This window comes from Microcebus murinus, chromosome 1 (genome assembly GCF_040939455.1).
Source record: "Microcebus murinus isolate Inina chromosome 1, M.murinus_Inina_mat1.0, whole genome shotgun sequence".
NCBI classification, from domain to species: domain Eukaryota; kingdom Metazoa; phylum Chordata; class Mammalia; order Primates; family Cheirogaleidae; genus Microcebus; species Microcebus murinus.
Window position 1 is genome coordinate 57,621,346 of NC_134104.1, and position 18,821 is coordinate 57,640,166.

The 18,821-nt window shown below is 37.4% G+C and overlaps 1 protein-coding gene across 23 annotated transcripts in view; it reads right to left on the minus strand.

Annotated features, from left to right (window-relative positions):
- ZBTB20 (zinc finger and BTB domain containing 20) overlaps positions 1–18,821 on the minus strand; it is a 760,184-nt gene that overhangs the window by 138,873 nt on the left and 602,490 nt on the right. For 2 of the 23 annotated variants that reach the window (XM_012787586.3, XM_012787588.3), the window contains exon 1: positions 1–9,455. This exon is cut by the window's left edge and continues 19,398 nt beyond it. The exons of the other annotated variants lie outside the window; for them this stretch is intronic. The gene's annotated coding sequence lies outside the window, so the exon portion shown is untranslated. Of the gene's footprint in view, positions 9,456–18,821 lie in introns of those variants that run through there. 23 annotated transcript variants of the gene reach the window in all.

Genomic DNA, 18,821 nt, shown 5'->3' on the forward strand with positions numbered 1-18,821 from the left:
GCTAGATTAAAACTTCTTTGAGGGAGAGATTTGTATCTCATCTGTGTATCCTCTCTAGTGCTAAGTATAAAAGTATACTACTCACAAATATTTCTCAAGTGAATAGGTTCATACAGGAATTTATACACAATCTAAACATGGTTTTACATTTTCCTGTCTAAGGAAGATTAGAAGTAGTGCATCAGAGAAGGAATGAGGATCTTACAGGCTTGCATAACCAGGAGCAACTTGATAGCTAAAGAAGAGAAATAAAAACTATAAAAAGAAAACATGAGAACTGAAAACATTACAGCATTCTGGGGGTAAATAAGCACAGAAGCAAATAAAATCTTGTAGTATAAGGACCAAATGGTAATTCCACAGCTTGAAAACCATAAAATAATATTCAAATATACAGCATTATTTTTATACTTCCACTCCTTCATTAGTAAAAACATAACAAAATTGTAAGTTCAAGAAAAAAACCCTGAATCATTTATAAAAGTTTGAATTGTGGTAAGTATATTCTAAGAACATTGGATATACATATAAATTTAAGATGTTATACATCAAAACAATATTAACAAAATAAAAAATATTTTGATAATTAAGAAGAGAGAAAATTCTGCTATGTGGGATATTCTATTACATAAACCTTATTTCCATAATGAAGTTAGGAAAATAAGCCTCTTTTTATACCTGAATACACTGATATATTTTTCTGAGTATTAGGGAAATATTATTTTTTCTTTAATAAAATATGCTCATGATACACAGTTTAGAAAATATAGTAAAGTAGTAAGGAAAAAAATCTAAAAAATCCTAGATTTTCAAAATTCACAATCAAATATTTTTAGAAAATGGTTGTGGTTATACCATTTATGTGATTATATATGTTGCCATTTAATTTAATATGTAGTATAAATGTTCATACTATCATAGGTTCTTCATAAACGTTTTAATGGCTCAAAAATTCTATCTAATGGATATGTCATACTACACTTAACCTGCCTCCTAGAGTTGAATCTCTAGCTTATTTCAGGTTTTTATAATATAAAAATGTCTAACAAGATTTGCTGTGAGCTGATAACTGTTGAAGCAGAGTGAGGAAACTCATGAGGGTTCTTTCTATTTTGTATGTTTGGAATATCTACAACAAAAACTCAAAAAAAGTATATCTGTGTGTCTTAGTTTGTTTTGTGTTGCTATAATAGAATACCACACACTGGGTAATTTATAAAGAAAAGAAATTTATTTCTTACAGTTCTAGAGGGTGGGAGGTCCAATATCAAAGTACTCACATCTGGCAAGGGCCTTATTTCTGGGTCATCCAATGGCAGAAGGCAGAAGGGCAAAAGAATATGAGAACCAGAGAGCAAGAATAGGCCAAACTTGCTTTTATAATAAACCTACTTTCATGATAATTAACCCACACCTGCAATAATGACATTGATCCATTTGTGAGGGCATAGCCCTCACGACCTATAATCACCTATCACTGGGCCCTACTTCTCAACACTGTTGCACTGAGGAGTAAGTTTCAAACACATGAACTTATGGGGAGACATTCAAACTACAGCACTATGATAAACATCTTGTGTACAACGGTTTTTATTTACTTGCAATTATTTTCTTAGGTTAGAGTTTAGAACTAGACTGCCTGGTACAAAGTCTGACCCCATATTACATGATTATCTAACTGTGGACAAGCTGCTGATGCGTTCTCAACTTCAGTTCCCTCATTTGAAAAATAGGCATAATAATGATAACTTATAGGGCTGTTGTAAGGATTATAGAAAATGATGTGCATCAAGTCACTTTCTCAGTGCCTAAGACAATGTTAGTGGGCAATAAATGTTACCCTGAAAAACAATGTTATGGTTAAAGAAACATCACATAGAAACTGAAAAATATGCCAGAAGTAAGATACTTAAGTGTGCATCATCTTCATCTCCAGGCTAAGCACTTATTCTAAAGATACTGCCAATGCTAAAATAATTTAGATACATAATTGCTATTATGCAGCATTTTCTCTGTCTCCTATACCAGCCTAAATGTTTCACATGTATTATCTCATTTAATCATCACAAGAGTTCTCTAAGCAAGTTCTCTATTACTGTTCTTATTTTATGGCTAAAGAAATTGAGGCCTAAAGATGAACTAACTTGCCCCAAAGGACACAGGAACAGGCAGGGCATGTTTTCAAACACAAGTCTGAGCTATTGAAAATGACCTTTCTACCTTCACTCTTTTGCATAGACTTTTGTGTTTCTAATCTTTATCCGTCAGAGGCAGATTTGAAGTTTGGACAAAATTTTGGCCCAATTTTGGATGTTTAACTGGATCTCTGGCTGAAGTATATTTTTCCTTCCTTTCACTTTAATCAGCATTATTTATCTTAACATTTTCATTCTAGAAAATAATTTTAGAGAAGAAAAAGGGGTACTTTATAAAATAAGCCACCCTTTAGTAATGTGTATCACATCATCCAGTAAGATTAACATCTCAGTTTTAAACAATGATTTCCCATTGGTTTGACTATCTTATGCCCCATGTGAAACAATCTATTATCAAACATACACATACACAAACACATATACACACTCTTTAGAAAAACTTTAGAGTGGTCCATATTTACATATTTCACTTTAAATATATGATCTGTCAATGTGTATCCATGTGTGTGTGTGTGAGAGTAAGACACAAACCCTGAAAGTCTGAACGTGGAAGAATGCTGTGAAAGTCGGAAGAAGGCAGTTTTGTATAAACCATATGAAAAATTAAGTCACAGAAGATCACAATTAAAAAAAATAGTCAGATGGCTAATTAAGTCTTTTATTCTGGATTTGGGGGGGTACTTCTGTGCAACATACTTTAGACCAATGCAGTCAAGAAACACCAAAGGCGGTTCTGCAATTCTTCTGCCTCAGACGGTACATTTATGCATCTGTATTATAAAAAATGTGCCAGCTCTAGCAAGCTCACAGTACTGAGCAAAGTGCTATAGTTACAGCTGGGAATTTGTCTTTCAGGGCTGGCTCTATTTACTGTTTTTTTCCTGGTCTGTTCTTCCCTTGGGGGCCACGGTGGGGTGTTTTTTGAAGGTGGGGGGGATGAAGGAAGGAGTTTTTGTGAGTTCTATTTTGGATTTTGGTGAATAGGAAAGCAGGGAATTTGCTAGCCTGTTACTCAGTTATACTGAAACATGATGCAAACTGACTCAATTTGGAGCACAGAAGGTGCTGAAAAAATTTTCTAAGGAGGGCTTGAAATATCTAAGCCTGTCTTTAAGGAAGGACTTACAAAAAAATCACCATGTAAATAATAAAGGTATTATTGTTATCTCTTTTCCCGTCCGTGACCCCTATGTCACTGCCCAGCTATTACACTCTTAAAAGTAACAACTACGATATTTAAAAAATTACTTTGTGTATTTTGCCTCCAGTAAAGTATTAAAAGGAACAGACACACACACACACACACACACACACACACGTCTTCTTTACTAAGTTACTCCTACATATATACACTGTGAGGAGCATGGGCTGTAAATGTTTGAACAAGCTGTATTTCCATATTTGTATTGTCCAATCTCTTTTCTGATGTTCCTGAATATGTTCCTGAATATGAATATGCCTGAATATTCTTATGTTTCTTATGTTCAGTATAAACATGCAATTGCGTGGATGTGGCTACGTGTGTTTCTAATTCCATACTATCTTGAAAATAGTTTGGCTTTCTAGAAACACAGCCACATAATTTTGTTTTGATTTGAAAAACTGCTCAGCAAATGCATGCAGGTCATAATGGCAGGTAACAGACCATTTACTGAAGTGCTGAAACAAATAGAAAACGAAGTCCAGGACACCATCACAGAACAGCACTTCCCTTGTGAGATACTCTCAGCTAAGTAAGGATTGAGTAAGACAATAATAAAACAAATACCCATAGGCTTTTCAAACGGTAACAACCAGCTCGGGGTTAGCAGCGTTTCTAGACCTTGATGGTACAATGATGTTTTCAACCTTTGCTTTCAGACACTGGATCGGTGGTTAAGTAGCCTTTATCTTTCCCCCCTAATTTTTGTTGAAGATGCCCTTGAAATTATACTTGTTCCTAACAAAGCATATGTATATCATGGCATCACTCTTAAAACTAACAATTGGGTTTAGCTTTATTAAGAAAGAAAATTACAACAACCTTTCATGCTGAGTTTTCTCATGCTAGTTCTCAGCACAGAAGTGATTTTTTTTTTTAAGTTGCATCAAGCCTAGCAAGGTTTAAGTTTTCCCAGCAAGGAGAAAGTGTTTTTCAGCTGTTAAATATTTCAGATGCTGTTTTTGAATTTGGATAAAACTCAAAAACATGTTTGTTTTAAAATGTAAACCTTTTTATGTACAGAGGTTTGCATATAGAGAAATGCTATTACTATGTTTAAGATACTTGCTTTTGAAATAAGGAAGTCACAGGCATTTAAATATAACAAACTGCATGTTGCTTTATGAACATCTTATTAAGCACTAGCATAAATATGACGCTCTGGATGATCACTGATGCACACGTTTGCTGATAGGATCACTTATAACACTGCTAGTGGAAATATTTCCATATGACAGCAAAAGGTGGTCAAGTTTGAACTGAAGAACATCCTTGTAGTCAGCTAATGTGCTTTTTAAAGACCTTTCACTTCAGTTGCAAGACATTTCTTTGCCCTAAACCTGCTTCATCCCTCAGCTTGTTGACTGGGTCAAAGCTGATATAACATATATTTCAAACACAAAAATGATGAGGAAACACACGAAGGTATCAGCAGAGAAGTAGAGATGATGGTAAGTCATCAGAAGGACTGTCATTTTTTAAAACAGTTCAATGACTTGTATTCTTTCGGTAGTATAACCATTTTCCATTTTGTAAACAATGGAGAGAAGAACAATTAGTTTTATTTCTTAAATTATTAGGTTATAAAAGGCAAGATTAGAAGTATTATTTCTAGAATTTGATAAATGATGTTATTTGCAAATCAATAGTCTTATTTCTCTGTTTGAAAAATAGCAAAATACAGTATTCTGAGGAAAATCCTGACAGATCAAAGTATTCAATGATAATCTGAAATTTGTTTCATTTTCGAAGTTTGGTCAATTTGGATATAATGTACTTTATATGGCATAAGTGTATTTTTCTTGTGGGTAGCACATTCTATAAGATGGAGTGTCTTGAGATCTAAGTCTTTAGTTCAAGCCTGAAATCTAGAAATAGCCCCGTCAAATCTACAAAAGGACACATTTGAAGGAACTCATTTCCTGCAGGCAGCTGATGCTACTCATCAGAGCTGAAACTCAAGCCACACCCACCCAATCACTGTAGTGCTGTCCCACTTACTAATCCAAAGGATGATAAGCTCCAAAAGATCAGTCATGCTTTTATTAATTGATAAGGAATATATAGACTTCTCTTGAAAATCAGTGTATTGGGAGGGATATAGAAAGACAACAGAGGTGAGATCCCTCCTCTATCTGCTTGCTAAATCCCTATTCATCCCTGAAGACTCAGATCAAGTGTCACCTGTCTGTTAGGCCATCTCTGAGAAACCCTACCATGCAGGCAAGTATTGAACTTCTCCATGTGCATCTCCAGCCTGCAGTGCATCCTTTAATGTGATCTGTTTCACATGCATTACAGACATCTGTGTTATGTGTCCATCCTTTCCCAACATTCAATGGGCTCTTTTGGAGGAAGGATTGTATTTCTGCTGCCCCTATGCTGGAAGGACAATGGGAAGAGATGGTGTTATGGAAGCCCAGAGGCCATGGTCAACCAGGAAAGCTGGATTCATAGTAGGTTTGTTCAGAGGGAGTAGACCGCAAAGGAAATGCAGCTGATGAGGATGCAAAGAAAGGAGGGGGAAAACCCTGGCCTCTTCCTTCTATAGACCCTCTAATCTCTCACAAAGGCCTCACAAGCACCAAACCCAGCTTGCAGTCTAACTGACAGGGCTTTTGGAGTTGAAGGGCTTTTGGAGTTGGGGCAAGGAAGACACATCAGTGATCTACCTTGACAGGAAACTAAAGGCTACATAGGCTCTCAGACATCACAGTGAGTTTGAGCTTAGACAGAAGACAAAATTGAGAAGCCAGACACTGACCCCACCATAATGAGCTGACTACATGTAACTGCTCCCCACTCCTACTCTCACACTGCATTTGGATGACACTCCAAGGAAGGACAGGGGAGATCACCTAGCAGAATGCAGGCTAAATCTAAGTTTACTCAGAGATAAAGGGAAGACGGCCTGCCATTTTTAATGGGTCTGGTCACTGTCTTTGATTTAAAGCAAATTGTAGACATGCTGAATGGGGGAAGATATTATCTTAACATACACAACTTTTTTGTTTTTTCAAAGGGAGGGTGTTAAACATTTTTATTCATACTCACAGTAGGAAGTACGTTTTATATTGTGATCCAGTGATTGTTTACATACATATAATACATACATGTATGTATGTGTATGTGTATGGGTGTATGTGTATGTTTGTGGTTCCAGAGTCAGAAGGTAACTGATCTACCCAAATTGCAAATCTTAAGATTCTTCATAATTCTATGAGTAGTTTACTTGTTTGGAAAGTTACAGATCAAAGTCTACAAATCCAGAAGACTCCTAACTTTTAATCAAGAACTTTCCAAAATTAAGAAAAGTTCCTGATCTTCCAGTTCAGTCTTTGAAATGTCAACACAATTCATTCTTTACCTTATTCATTTATAATTTATTCATTCTCCAACACTTATTGGGAGCTTACTATATGCTTTATGTTATACCTGCAACAACACATAGCTAGGCCAATTACTTCCTAGTTGCTTTAGGATTTGTGGCAATGTTGGTCAGATGGTTCTTTAAACCACAGTGTTTCCTATCTAGCCCAAGAGCCTTGATAACATCTCTTTTAACCTCTTATTGTGGTTCTAGTATAAAACCATGCCTATTTTTATTGACTTTTCATATTTAACCTTAAGATGTTATGAGTACAGCCATGAGATTTTAATAAATTGGACTATTTGAAAATAATTTTCCCATAATGAGGTCTTCCTCACATCTTTCATGATACACAGAATAATTACACAATTTTTCTCTTACTCCAGATATGTGGAAAACTGGCTATTACCTACTTTACAGTGACTTTGAAAATAAATGAGCTAAAGGATGTGAAGTCCTAAGAAGCAGCATAAATAAAACAGCACACTAGCTCCATCAGAGATGGCCTGGCTGCTCCCCTCTTGGTGAGGACAGTATATGTACAACCAGAAGAAGACAGGTCATAAGTATCTATTACTAGATCTTCCCTAGGCGGGTGTGTCCTATTCCAGTAGAAAGTGTTATATAAGTATGTGGCTGGAACCCAATTCAATTATTTACATGGCTTTTCCAGATAATGGTTAACACTGCAGACCAGAGACATAGGAAATACAGAAGGCTGAATGGTATGTGAGTGGGTAAGAACATGAGCCTCTTTCTTTACCATGTAGGTCATGGGTCAAGGTCATAGACTTAATATTAATAGTAGGAGTTACTACTTTCTAAGAGTAGAATGTTTTGAGGCGTTTAGGAGAATTTTAAATGACTTAACCTTTTTAATTTGGGCATTGTGAGTTGGGCATTAAAAGATTACAATTGGGCATTGCTACATAAACATAATTGTAAGCCATCTTTTCAAAATACCTCTTTAGTAACTATTTGAATTGTTCTGGGTACATTTATCTGCATAAAGTTATTCCATCTTCCAAAGCTTCTTACTCTCTGCACAAATGACAAATTGGCACATACACATTGGCACAGGGAAAGAAGTAACTGCTAAGGTCACAGAAGTGGGGATGTTGCACTCTTTAAGCACTGGAGGCCAAAGGTACCAGAAACATGGGCAGACAGTTTAAAATTTTCCCTTCTTATGTTTGTGCATTGTTTCTATATGAAAAATTACATTTCTCTGAGAGTATATGTGTAAATATGCATCTGCTAGTGTTTTGGCAACTCTAAGTTACCTAAATTAGTTTTGATCAACACTGTCGGATTTTTAAACCCACCAACGTAATAAAAGCAAGTTTAAAAAAACACAAACAAACCCTACAGTACATTGTGTGCTCTTCTGTTCCAAGCCTCGGCTTCAAGACAAAAGGAGAGCGAGACTTTGTCATTCACTAGCTGTTAATAATCAAGAGAAGATCTGCCAGACAAGCTCTTCGAGGGCTCTGTCTGTCTGGACCAGGTATATACTGCAATACACAAAGGGCTTTGCAGGGGGAGAAAAATGAGTGTTCATGGACAATGATGCAGCTTTCTTAATTAAGATTTTCATTACTGATACATACATTAAGTTCTGCAACTGCAAGAGCCAAAGCACTGTCATGTGCAGGTAGATGTCCCTGATTCCATCTTCAGGCAGTAAAGCTAAAACATATTAAATGTGCACCCAGCAAATGTTGTGGGAGCCAGGAGAGCTCCAGAAATATTTCTGTTGGAATGCAGAGGCCCCATTATAGGCAGATTTGTAATGCACCTAATAGGCAGGAGAAAAGCTCATATCAGTAGACCGTGTGTGTGTGTGTGTATGTGTGTGTGTGTGTGTGTGTGTGTGTGTGTGAGTGCACACTTATGTGGGTGCACGTATGTTTGTGTATGGGATTGATTTGAGGTCCTGGACCACAGACAAAGGTAGTTGCAGCTGACGTAGTAATAATCCCCATATAATAATATGAATGGCTCAGGCCTTAAAAGAAACTTTGATCTTTTAAATTTGTCAATGCCTATTGCTGAGGAATGAAATAAAGGACTGATTTGGGGTAACTTTTGGAAGATCGTAAAGACCCTTGCATATAGCTGGCCCTGAATCTGCCCCTCCTGGGGTCACTCAGACTATTTTCCCTGGATCCACAGGCTGCTCTGCAAGTCAGTGTGGTCTGCCAAGGGGTGTACTGTTCCCATGAAATAATCCAACTGTGGTATGGAGAAATCTTTCTTCTTAGACCAAGTTATTTTTACAAAAATAATTTTACTAAGAGATGAGATGAAACTAAACCCCTACACAATCCTAGAAATATATGAATGTCTAGAGTGCATGTTTTTGATTCTATCTTAACTAAAGCCTAACTCATTTTAGGGTGGCTGGCACAGTTAAGGCACACACAGCTCTCAGTTGTTTTTCTGGCTTCTATTTGCATCCTTTCCTATTTCCAAGTCTGTATTCATTTTATGGGGTTACTCATAGAAAGCTCCTAACTCTTTTCTAAAGAACAGCTCAATCGTTATTTGGTCGTTATTTGAATAGAGGTGAGAGATGCTGAACTTAATGAAAGATTAATTTATTATAATAGTAAAAAATTACACATTCATTTATTACTGGGTACTCTGGTCTAATTGTGTTCCCCCAAATTCATATGTTGAAACTTAATTGCCAATGTGATAGTTTTAAAACATGGGTCTTTAAGTGATTAAGTCATGAGGGCAGAGCCCTCACGAATGGATTAGTGCCCTTAGAAAAAGAGCTGTAAGAGACCTGTCTCCCTCCCATTTGCCATTCTACCTCCTGCCATGTGAGGACACAGAATTCACCATCTCTTTTTGCCATGTAAGGACATACTTCTAAATCCTTCAGTCTGGCCCTTACAAGCTAGTCAAGCATACAGAAGAGAAACAATATAAGGTTTCTCTTTTATTCTTATAAAGTCATGAGATACATGTTTCTCTTACCCAAAATATATGGTTAATTTTAAATTAGAGGTGATAATTATTCTCCAAGTACCAAACAGACTAGGAATTTACAAAGAGAGACTATTGGTGAGACCAATTTTAGCCTATCAAAATGTGAGAGATAAGGTGGCCTGTTCTAGATAAATATTTGCAAATGAGTCTCTGGGATAAGGGTAAGGTAGGTGTTTCTTATCTGTATTCAATAGCTACACACACACAGACACACACACACACAAACACGCACACCCCCACACACAACTTCCTACACCCCTGCAAAACCCAGCTTTGAATAGGCTACCATGTTTGGAAAAGAAAGGGAAAGAGTAAGAAAGAACATGAAGAAGACATCATTATTGTGTCCCCATTTGGCCCCTGAGTATTATCTATGCTGCAGAAGCAGGGGTATAATATGTGATGTTTTCTAAGCGCATCATGAAGAAAGTGAGACTATTCAGCACTCTGAGCCCTAGGTACGCTGAGCCAGCCTCATGATCTCTGATGGCACTGCGGGTAGCACTAAAGCCTGGCTCAGGACCATATACTCACACCTCATGGGGCATCTGACTGTTCAGGTAGAGAACAGCCATTACTGGGCCTGGTTTCTACCATTCTCCTTCAGTTGGCCCGCAGGGACTTCCATAGAATCTTTAACATGTTTGTCTCTCTTCTGCTTCCTTTCTGGACACTGTCTAAGGATTTAAGGCACACATGACTTTCATATACATAATTTTCTGCCAAAGAGAGGGGAAAAATGCCTCGGAGCACATGCCATCCCTTATCATCTGCAAATGAACTCCTTGTGCTGCAGGAATACTCCAATTACCACTCAGAGCAGCTTTGTACAGTGACTCCTGCCCCTCTGAGAGATGTGGAGAACTCCTCCCAGCACCCAGACGACCCCTATCCCCAAACACAGGGAAGACGCCCTGTGACAGTTTTTACTATGGAGGCTGGGTGATGCTGTCAGTGTGGCATTTCTCTAGTGTCTTTCACTTTCCCTGAAGTTGCTGAAAAATATTCCATTTCATTAAGTATGTAGTAATACACATGGGAGTCAGAGAGAGGCGAAAGATGGAGGACATTGATGACATGGCCTCTAGCACTTTATTTATGAGAACATCCAGAAATCTCTATCTACATCTGGTAGAAGAATAGTGTCAATCCTGCCCTGGAGACATGGATCAGGCAATGTTGCCAGCGTGTATTTTTCCCTTCCCGATAATTTACGTATTCTGGGGTCTGACAGCAGAGCGCAAATGATCATTTTTACATTCTTGTGAGTGAAGAATTTGCCTGCCCCTCTGGGAGATGGTGATGCCAAATAAACACAAATGTATGTAACCAGGGGAGGTACTATCCCCCGCAACCCAGAAATGCCACAGGTCCTCTGACTGGTGTTTTGCTTCCCACAATACTCTCTGGGAGGATAGCAAGGGAGGATTTTACATTACAAAAATTAAAATAGCAAAAATAATCTAAATATTTATATCTAAGGCATAGTTAGGTAAATTTGGGGGATATTATGGTGTTGCCATCGGAGCGTAAGAAGCAGAGCTTGAGGTGACCTCGAAGGAGTTCAGGGAACACTGTCTTTGTAGTAAGGAATAAAACTAAGAAACGAAACACGTGTTGGACTGCTCATTTGTCCTTTCCAAATTCTTATTGTGTCATTTATCTTTTCATTGTTGATTTAAAGCTACTCTTAAAATATTAGAGATATGTCACAGATATTTTTCCCAGTTTAAAAATTATTTTCTACCATAGCAATTTTTACTTTCATGTAACAAAACGTAATATATTTTTCTTGAAATTTTAAGGCCTTGATTTTATGCCTGGAAAATGTATCCCATACCCCAATATGAAAATATTCATGGCGAAAATTACAGCTGACAATTACAGAAATAGTGAGGATGTGGAGAAATAGAAATGGGCAATCTCCTTCTTGTTGGTAGAGATATAAATTGATACAGTTTTACCGGAGGACAGTTTAGCAATGTATACATTTTACTTTGGCAGTTTTACTAATATAAATTTATCTTAAGGAAATAATCAGGTAAGTACATTTTAGAAATGGGTAATGCATTATATGTGTGCATATAAAGATAGTTACTGTAGCACTGTTAGTAAGGAAAAAAGTTCCAAATATCCCAAATGTCCATCAATATGTGATTGAGTCAATAAATTATCTATATACTGGAGTACAATGTAACTGTCAAAAACATAATGTAGATCTATATTTGTGAATATGCAAAAATGCCTATTACAATGTTAAGTGAAAAGAGCAAATTATAAAACAGCAAGTTACTTTTTATTTTATCTTGAAAAGAGAAAGACATAGAGCAAGAAATAAAAAGGAGATGGATAATAGATGTGTATGGAAAAATATTTTCCAAGTATTAATAGTAGTTATCTCCTGGCTGTAAGATTTTGAATTAATTTTACTTTGCTCTTTTTATATACCATCATTATAACAAATTCAAACAAAAATAAATGTGTACATTTTAGAATTAATAATTAGAACTTTTACTTTGGGAGAAAAAAAGAGCTTACATAAACCATGCAACAAGTGCTTATAAATTCCAGTAAGATTTTCATAGTCATTAGCAATTACTAGCTTTCTTAGTAGGGTGACATCATTGCCTGACCAATTTCTTGATGGGTGACATCACTGCCTGCTTCAAGTTTGACAATTTGAAGTGATGCACAGTAGTTATTATCTTAAAGCATTTTAAATTATAAAAGTTAAAATAGCAAAAATAACCTAAATATTTATATCTAAGGCATAGTTAGGTAATTCTGGGGATGTTATATAATAGAACATTATTCAGACATTATAGTGATATTTATAAAGAGTATGTAATTACATGAAGAAGTATTTATTATATAGAGAGAGTTAAAAAATAGGATACAATCTTATACATGCAAGGTATGCTCAGTTATGTTAAAATCCAGAGAAGAGACTAGAGGGTGATCTAAAATTTTTCAATAATAGTTGTTTCTATGTAGCGGAATTATGGATGTTTTCCCCTTACCCTATACTTTCTTAATATTTTATAAGTGCGAATTATAGAATCATGTTGAGAAGTAAATATTAAAAAAATACAGCTGCTTTGCTCAACAGCTGCCAAATTTTACCCCAGATGTATCTGCAATTTAGTTTTGAGTCAAATGGTCTTAATGTCATTTCCTAAAGGGAATCTAGCAGAATGGAATGTGCTCAAATAAAGGAAAGCCATCACTGCCCCCACCTCTTTCTAACCTACCATTTTATAAGGCTTAAAATAAATCTGAGTAAAAGAACCCACTTCTATTGAAAATTAGGAACTTCCACCTCCTTCAGATTCTCTTTGTATCTCTTCTTACATTGCCAGCAGCTGGAATTTAATTAGTGTATAGTACCCTGGTATATTTCCAGGTCTGAAAGCCATTTTTGGAGGCTGATGGCTAGATCACCATTAGGGATGGAGGATCATTTATTCATTTCAAATGGGAGTTCCCTTGAATAACAAATAAGGATGAGGCTGCTACATAAGTTCTTCTGAGGTTAATAGGCTTGCTTTCTCTTCTTTCCATCTCTACTTTCTTTCTTCCCTCTCTCTTACCTGTCCACACTTTCTTTCTCCCTGTCTTTTTAAAATAATAATCTTTCTATAGCATTAGATACCAGGTCTTAAAATTTAGAGACAATTCACACAGTACCAGTACCATATTTCAAGTAGATGATCTAATTGTTCCTAAATGATCATATTTTAGCAAAATGATAATAGGAGAAATCATACTTGTCACTCATATATGTATGATGCATATTAGAGGCTTGGCAATAAGGCAGAGAGGAGAAGTTTTTTTTGAGAAAGCAAAAAGAATGACTAGTTATTGTGAGGAGAGGGTTGAGGGAAGGAGCAGGCATAATAAAGAAAAGGAATGACATGGGTCTCCCTGTCTTTTGGCAAAGGTTATTTAATCATCTGCTCATGGCCTTCTGGACCAGATGGCAGCCTTGAAATTACTGTAGACTGTGAACTAACTATTTGATGGAAGAGATGGTACCTTGCTCTCCTTTGTATTTTCTGTACCAAATACAGTGCCTGGTACAATGTAGGTGTTCAACAGATGCTTGGAAAATGTAACAGGGCACTTTCACTGGCTTAAGCTAGAACCAAAAAAAAAAAAAAAAAAAAAAAAGCTTAAACTGGATCCTAATTCCCTTTCACAAATATTGTGTTTCCCTGAAAATAAGACAGGGTCTTATATTTATTTTTCCTCAAGAAGACACCCTAGGGTGTATTTTCAGGGGATGTGTTATTTTTTTTTTTAAGTACAGTAACAACAATCTACATTTATTCAAATATAGTTAAGTCGTCTTCGTCATCATCATAACTCTCCAAACCCCGAATTCCATCCTGAATTTCTTGCGACTCTATTTCCTTTAGAACCACTGGCCCGGATCTGAAGGGGGAGCCGACCTTTCTGGTCACCTCTGGGATAGTAGCTTTCACGATGGAGCAAATGAGAAGAGCTGCTCGTCTTCTTTACCGCTCTGCGACAAAATGCATGGGTTGTGCAGATACACTGTGTAGCCACGCCCATCACTAGGTCTTATTTTCAGGGTAGGGCTTATATTGTGCAAATGCTTAGAAATCCTGCTAGGGCTTTTTTAATGGGTAGGTCTTATTTTTGGGGAAACATGGTACTAGGTGAAACACTATCCAACTTTGAACTCAAATACAGATTTCTTTTCATTTTCTACCTTGGTCCCTGAACTGCTAGAGAAAATCACACTACAAGGCAGATAGCTATCAACATTAACCCACCAGTCTCATTTGGGCCTTCCACACTGCCAAGGAGACTCCTACTATGCTTCTCTGGTCAATTTTCTGTCCCATATGTTTCAGGAACTATTTCGAACCTCTACTTTCCTCAAACCTCCACCCTACTTATTCTTAGCAGGACCTTGTCTCTTAGGAACCATCATTTGAGAAACTTCTTAACTTGTCTGCACCAAACCTACACAGGCTTGCATCTGCCTCTGTCCTTTACTTCTACTTTCTTATAATGATAGAAGAGGTGCCACTCCTTCCATCCCTCCACTTATGCTCAGGGTTCCATCTCTCTAGTCTTATCAGCAATTTATCCTACCAATCGTCCTGTCTGCTTCTCTTTCCTGCACACTGAATCTCTCCTCGCTACTGTATTCTTCCTATAAGCATACACAGAACACCAATGTATTTTCACTTTTTTTCAAACCTTTTGACCTCACTGCCCTCCCACAAGACATTACACTAGCTCATTTTCCTTTTCTTCAAAACAAAACTTCTAAAAGTTGTCCACATTTTCTGTCTCTATTTTTCACCCCTCACTCTTTCCTCATCCTGTTACAAAGTTACTGTTTCCACCACCTCAACAAAACAGCTTTTGCTAAGGTCAACAATTGCCTCCAAGTTAATATATTCAATGTATATTTGTCAGTCCTTAACTTACTTGACCTCTAAGTAGCACTTCACACTCCTGACCACTATCTTTGAAGCATTTGTGCCTATGCTTTCTGGTTTTCCTGCTACCTTCTTACCTGCCCCTTGAGAGGGTATTTTATGGCCTCATTTTTCTCTACCAGCTGATTAAATATTAGGAGCTCTTCAAGTCTCAGTTTGAGCCTTCTTCTCAATCTAATCCTGTGCCTAGGCAATATCATCCAGCATAACAGCTTCACTTATCACTATATGCTGACTCCCCTGAACTGGTATCTCCAGGCTTCATTTTACTTCTGAATTCCAGCTGTCTGTCTGTCTATCTATCTATCTATCTATCTATCTATCTATCTATCTATCTATCTATCTATCTATCTATGCCTATTAAATATGCTCATTTACATCTATCAAAAGTACCTCACACTAAACATCTCGAAAACAGAACTTACAATCTTCCCTCTACCCCAATCCTCATTTGGTGGTTTATGTAGCTGTGAATGGCATCATCTTCCATATAGTTTTCTAAGTCAAAATCCAGGAGTCATAGTTGCCATTTCTCTCTCCGTAGTCTCCCACAATCAACCATGAGAAGGTCCTATATATTTTACTTCTAACTTATCTCTTAATTCCATTTATTTTTCCTTTATTCCCACTGTCACTACACTATCTGTTGTCTGGTCTACTATAATAGCTTTGTTACTGGTCTTCTCATAACCACCTTTTTTTAAAAATTTCAGCATATTATGGGGGTACAAATGTTAAGGTTACGTATATTGCCCCTGCCCCTCCCCTCCCCTCGAGTCAAAGCTTCAAGCGTGACCAACCCTCAGACGGTGCACATCTTACTCATTATGTCATAACCACTTTTGATCCTTCCAAATTATTTAGCACAATGAAGCTACCTTGATATATTTTTAAACTTTTAATTTCAAGATAATTATAGATTAACATGTAATGGTTGTAAGAAATAATACAGAAAGATGTTATTCCCTTTATTCAGTTTTGTCCAATTTTAACAACTTATATAACTATAGTACACAATCAAGAAATTGGTATAATCCACCTACTTTATTCATATTTTACCAGTTTTACATGCATTTGTGTGTGTGTATTTTTATGAAATTTTATTGCATGCATAGACTCGTGTGAACACTACAGAATAGTTCCATGGCAAAGATCTTTTGTGTTACTCCTAACATTGTCAGCCACAGGTATGTTTTCCATCTTTACAATATTTCATTTCAAGAGTGCCATATAAATAGAACCACGAACAGCATGTAATCTTGAGATGGGCTTTTTCACTCAGTGCAATACATACCCTTATGATTAATCCAAGTATTTGTGTATATTAATTGTTTATTCCTTTTTAGAGTTGAGAGGTATTCTATGGCATGGCCGTGCCAGTTTCCTTAACCATTCACTCACTGAAGGCAATTTGGGTTCTTTCCAGTTTGGAGCTATGATGAATAAAGCTGCTATGAACATTGGTGTACAGGTTTTTGTGTGGATATGTTTCCATCTCTCTGGGATAAATGCCCCAGAGTATAATCTTTTAAAAAGATGTTGATCATGCCACACTCTGCCTTAAGTTTGCTTTCCCATTGTCCTTAGGATGAAGATCAAAATCCTTAACATGGCCTGCCATCATCAGGCCCTCCATATATCTTCCACCACAAATTGGACTGCCTGTCTTCTCGTTCTCCATCAGCTGTATTCAGGGCCTCACCATGCTGTTCCCTCTGCTTGGAACCCTTTTCCACCATCCAACCTTCCTTCTTGTTTTTAATCTTCAGATGTTGGCCTAAGTGTCACCTCTTCAGGGAAGCTCCTTCTGAATTTCCGGACTCACTTTGATGTTTTCTCTTATTTTCCCTTAGAGTACCTGTTACTTTGACTTTGTAGTGGTGAGAACTGCCAGTTCTACCACGTTCTGATTCTGGTTATTTTGAGACTCCAAAAAAGAGTCCTCAGTTTAGATCTTGGATAACCAGTCTGAGACTACTGGTTTCAACCCCAGGTATGTCCCCTGAGGCAGATAAAAGCCTTGTCTAGCCTCTTGGGTCTGGTTCCATTTTCTTCTCATCAGTACTCCCTCTTCCCATTTTCCAGCCTGTGGATCTTAGTGTTGGTAAGAAGGCCTCTTTCCCACTCCTAGTTTCCAGATGTTTCCTAAGCATACCTTGCTTCTTGGCTCATTCCTTTTACTTCCCCATAGAGGTGAATCATCCTGTTGGTAAGACAGCTCCTGGCCCATATTTCTCAATTAAGTAGAACCAATCTGATTTATTGAAGTTTGTAAGTCTAGGAGTTTGGCCTCTTTGTCTTTCCTTTTCTACTTATATTAGTGTAGTTAGTGGCCCACAGAAGTGTTGCTCCTATGTGGATCCAAATTTCCCCTTGAGAGGGCTTATCCAAGGTTTGATTGAAGGAAAGGGGATCAGCGAGCCCATTTTTCCTATCACACTAAGCTATGCCCTTCAATCAACCTTTACAAAAAATTGTGGTTCTCCAGCTGTCAGTTCCTTATCAATGGGTCTAGAATTTGGGTGAGGAGGAGCCATGCCAAGTATGTACCCCTTGTAAGATTCTACTACTTCGATGTATGCTTTTGCTTGGAATATGATTCTCTTTCACTTCATATTTTTTACATTTTAGGCATTTTTCAGGACCCAGCTGAATCATGTTTTCTTTGAAACTTTCCAGCCTTCAAGGCTCTCTTTCATGAGTGAAATCCTATAGTACTTCCTGGACTGTATCATTCCAAAGGAACTTAGTAATTTATTGTCTTTTATGCATACAAAACACTCAACGGTATAACTTCTTTTCCTAATGGTACTGGTCCATGGCTTGTTAGGAATTGGGACTGCACAGCGGGAGGTGAGCAGTGGGCAAGTGAGGAAGCTTCATTTGTATTTACAGCCACTCCTCATCACTCACATCACTGCCTGAGCTCTGCCCCCTGTCACATGAGCGGCAACATTAGATTCCTGTAGGAGCACAAACCCTACTGTAAACTCCACATGCGAGAGATCTAGGTTGCTCACTCCTCATGAGAATCTAATGCCTGATGGTCTGAGGTAGAGCTGAGGCAGTGATGCTAGCACTGGGGAGCGGCTGCAAATACAGGTTATCATTAGCAGAGAGGCTTAACTGCACAGAGTCAATAATAAATCAATGCTTGCAGACTCATATCAAAACCCTATCAGTGAGGGGCAAGTGACAATGTAATAATAATAGAAATAAAGTGCACAACAAATGTAATGTGCTTGAATCATCCCAAACCACCTCCCCCCACTCTCTGCCACAGTCCATGGAAAAACTGTCTTCCCTGAAACCTGTGCCTGTTGCCAAAAAGGTTGGGGACTGCTGTCTTACAGAATGAATGTGGTTGAGGCTGGCTTACTGACCAGGCTTTAATTTGAAGTTTCAATTGATATGGCTTAATAGTTGGATGGTTCCTAAAGGGATTGTGGCAGTGGCCAAGGAAAGAAAAGGTTAGTATGGGCATATCCTTGAGGTATGTTATCAGTGCAAGTCTGGATGTACATATAGGTAGTAGAGCTTAATCTTATCTTATGCTGTGTTTTTACCTTAGTAATACACTCTCTCATTTTCCCTTATGAAAAATAGATGCAACTCAT